At 40.9% G+C, this 4,430-nt stretch overlaps 1 non-coding gene across 1 annotated transcript; it reads right to left on the reverse strand.

Annotated features, from left to right (window-relative positions):
• Positions 1 to 731: 731 nt before the first annotated feature.
• LOC130972165 (small nucleolar RNA R71) lies at positions 732 to 835 on the reverse strand. The gene has a single exon (XR_009083359.1). It is a non-coding gene; the product is annotated as a small nucleolar RNA R71 (small nucleolar RNA).
• Positions 836 to 4,430: the final 3,595 nt, after the last annotated feature.

A 4,430-nucleotide genomic window follows, 5' to 3' on the forward strand; every position in this document is an offset into this window, starting at 1 on the left:
TCATAGTAAATTCCAGAAAAGTGAATTTTAACTAAAAACTAATAAAAATATACTAAGAACTCAACTAAAACTACTAAAAACAATGCCAAAAAGCGTACAAATTATCCGCTCATCACATTCCTCCATGGTTAGAGGTTAACTAAGTGGGAGTAATGGACAATTTGTTATCACAATTGAGGAGGATAACTAGGATAGGATTTCTAGTTCTTATATCTTGCCAAGAGCTTTGTTAGTTGTTAGTTTATTTTCTTTGCCATTTATATTTCTTGTCTAAAATCTCAAAAACCCCAAAATAACTCACAACCAATATCAAGACACTTTATTGTAATTCCAAGGGAGAACGACCCGAGGTTCCAATACTTCGGTTTATAAATTTTAGGGGTTTGTACTAGTGACAAACAATCTTTTGTATGAAAGGATTATTGCTTGGTTTAGAAACTATACTTTACAATGAGATTTCATTAGTGAATTTTTAAGCCGTCAAAATTCCAATCATCAATGGACTCCCATCTGAAGATCCTTACCAGTTTTTAACTGAGTTCTTGCAGATTTGTGAGACTGTTAAGACGAATAGAGTAGATCCTGAAGTCTACAGGCTCATGCTTTTCCCTTTTGTTGTAAGAGACAGAGCTAGAACATGGTTGGACTTACAACCTAAGGATAGCCTGGACTCCTGGGATAAGCTGGTCACGGCCTTCTTGGATAAATTCTTTCCTCCTCAAAAGCTGAGCAAGCTTAGAGTGGATGTTCAGACCTTCAAGCAAAAAGATGGTGAATCCCTCTATGAAGCTTGGGAAAGATACAAGCAGATGACCAAAAAGTGTCCTTCTGACATGTTTTCAGAGTAGACCATATTAGATATATTCTATTATGGTCTATCTGAGTTTTCCAAGATGTCATTGGACCACTCTGCAGGTGGATCCATTCACCTAAAGAAAATGCCTGCAGAAGCTCAAGAACTTATTGACATGGTTGCAAATAACCAGTTCATGTACAATTCTGAGAGGAATTTCGTGAATAATGGGACGCCTCAAAGGAAGGGAGTTCTTGAAATTGATGCTCTGAATGCCATATTGGCTCAGAACAAAGTGTTGACTCAGCAAGTCAACATGATTTCTCAAAGTCTGAATGGATGGCAAAATGCATCCAATAGTACTAAAGAGGCATCTTCTGAAGAAGAATCTTATGATCCTGAAAATCCTGTAATGGCAGAGGTAAATTACATGGGTGAACCTTATGGAAACACCTATAATTCATCATGGAGAAATCATCCGAATTTCTAATAGAAGGATCAACAAAAGCCTCAACAAGGCTTTAATAATGGTGGAAGAAATAGGCTCATCAATATCAAGCCTTATCCATCATCTTCTCAGCAACAGACAGAGAATTATGAACCGAATACCTCTAACTTAAAAAACATAGTCTCTGATCTGTCTAAGGCCACTTTAAGTTTCTTGAATGAAACAAGGTCCTCCATCAGAAATCTGGAGGCACAAGTGGGCCAGCTGAGTAAGAAAATCACTAAAACCCCTCCTAGTACTCTCCCAAGCAAATCTGAAGAGAATCCAAAATGAGAGTGCAAGGCCATTGATATAATCAATATGGCTGAATGCATGGAGGAGGGAGAGGACACGAATCCCAATGAGGAAGATCTCATGGGACGTCTCTCAAGCAAGAAGGAGTTCCCTATTGAGGATCCAAAGGAATCTGAGGCTCATACAGAGACCATATAGATTCCATTAAATCTCCTTCTGCCATTTATGAGCTCTGAAGGTTATTCTTCCTTTGAAGAGGATGAAGATGTAACTGGAGAGCAAGTTGCTAAATATATAGGAGCCATCATGAAGCTGAATGCCAAGTTATTTGGTAATGAGACTTGGGAAGGTGAACCTCCCTTGCTCATTAGTGAACTTGATACATGGGTTCAGCAAACTTTACCTCAAAAGAAACAAGATCCTGGGAAATTCTTAATACCTTGTACCATAGGCACCATGACCTTTGAAAAAGCTCTGTATGACCTAGGGTCAGGCATAAATCTTATGCCACTCTCTGTAATATAGAAGCTGGGGATCATTGAGGTACAGCCTACCTTATTCTCATTACAATTGGCAGACAAGTCAGTAAGACAAGCTTATGGATTAGTAGAGGACGTGTTGGTAAAGGTTAAAAGCCTTTACATTCCTGCTGATTTCATAATCTTAGACACTAGGAAGGAGGAGGATGAATGCATCATCCTTGGAAGACCCTTCCTAGCTATAACAGAAGCTGTGATAGATGTTAACAGAGGAGAATTAGTCCTTCAATTTAATGGGGACTACCTTGTGTTTAAGGCACACGGCTATCTTTCTGTAATAAGGGAGAGTAAGCATGCAGAGCTTCTCTCAGTACAGAGTCAAACAGAGCCCCCATAATCAAACTCTAAGTTTGGTGTTGGGAGGCCACAACCAAACTCTAAGTTTGGTGTTGAAACCCCACAACCAAACTCTAACTTTGGTGTTGGGACTATACAACATTGACCTGATCACCTGTGTGGCTCCATGAGAGCCCACTGTCCAGCTATTGACATTAAAGAAGTGCTTATTGGGAGGCAACCCAATTTTTAATTTATCTAATTTTATTTTATTTTTATTGTTCTTTTATGTTTTATTAGGTTCATGATCATGTGGAGTCACGAAAAAAATATTAAAATTAAAAACGAATCAAAAACAGCAAAAGAAAAATCACACCCTGGAGGAAGGACTTACTGGCATTTAAATGCCAGTAAGGAGCATCTGGCTGGCGTTCAACGCCAGAACAGAGCATAGATCTGGTGCTGACTGCCAGAAACAAGCAACATCCCGGCGTTCAAATGCCAGGAATACACTTTGAGGAGAGCTGGCGCTGAACGCGAGAAACAAGCATGAAACTGGCGTTCAATGCAGAAACATGCTGCACATGGGCATTGAACGCTAGAACATGCATCACTTCGGCGTTTAAACGCCAAAATTGAATGGAAAGGCATTTTACATGCCTAATTGGTGCAGGGATGTAAATCCTTGACACCTCAGAATCTGTGGACCCACAGGATCATCCCAGGATCTGTGAACCCCACAGGATCCCCACCTACCATATTCTCACCCTACCTTCTAATAATCCTATACCACACTTTCCCAAAAACCCTTCACCAATCACCCCAATCTCTCTTCCCAATTACCCCCTTCACCACTTACATCCATCCACTATTCCCCATAAACCCCACCTACCTTCAAAATTCAAATTTCTTTCCCACCCAAACCCACCCTATATAGGCCGAACCTACTCCCTCTCCCCTTACTATATAACCCCCATCCATTCTTCTTCATTTTCACACAACACAAACCTCTCTTCTCCTTCTTAGCCGAATACACCTCTCTCACTCTCCTCCATATTTTCTCTTCTTCTTCTTCTTTTCTTTCTTCTCTTGCTCGAGGGTGAGCAATATTTTAAGTTTGGTGTGGTAAAAGCATAAGCTTTTTGTTTTTCCATTACCATTGATGGCACCTAAGGCCGGAGAAACCTCTAGAAAAGGGAAAGGTAAGACAAAAGCTTCCACCTCCGAGTCATGGGAGATGGAAAGATTCATCTCCAAAGCCCATCAAGACCACTTCTATGATGTTGTGGCCAAGAAGAAGGTGATCCCCGAGGTCCCTTTCAAACTCAAGAAAAATGAGTATCTGGAGATCCGACATGAGATCCAAAGGAGAGGTTGGGAAGTTCTAACCAATCCCATCCAACAAGTCGAAATCTTAATGGTTCAAGAGTTCTGTGCCAATGCATGGATCACTAGGAACCTTGATCAAAGTAAGAACCCGAACCCAAAGAATTATCTTACAATGGTTCAGGGGAAATACTTAGATTTTAGTCTAGAAAATGTGAGGTTGGCGTTCAACTTGCCCATGATACAAGGAGATGCACGCCCCTACACCAGAAGGGTCAACTTTAATCAAAGGTTGGACCAAGTCCTTATGGACATATGTGTGGAAGGAGCTCAATGGAAAAGAGACTCCAAAGGCAAGCCGGTTCAACTAAGAAGACTGGACCTCAAGCCTGTGGCTAAAGGATGGTTGGAGTTTATCCAACGCTCCCTCATCCCCACTAGCAACCGATCTGAAGTTACTGTGGATCGGGCCATCATGATTCATAGCATCATGAATGGAGAGGAAGTAGAAGTTCATGAAGTCATCTCCCATGAATTCTACAAAATAGCCGATAAGCCCTCTAATTTGGCAAGGCTAGCTTTTCCTCATCTTATTTGCCATATATGTTACTCATTTGGAGTTATCATAGAAGGAGACATCCTCATTATGGAGGACAAGCCCATCACTAAGAAAAGGATGGAGCAAACAAGAGAGCCCACTCATGGAACCCAATAGACGCATGAAGAAGCTCATCACCAAGATATCCCGGAGATG

Source organism: Arachis stenosperma, chromosome 3, assembly GCF_014773155.1.
Source record: "Arachis stenosperma cultivar V10309 chromosome 3, arast.V10309.gnm1.PFL2, whole genome shotgun sequence".
Taxonomy (NCBI): domain Eukaryota; kingdom Viridiplantae; phylum Streptophyta; class Magnoliopsida; order Fabales; family Fabaceae; genus Arachis; species Arachis stenosperma.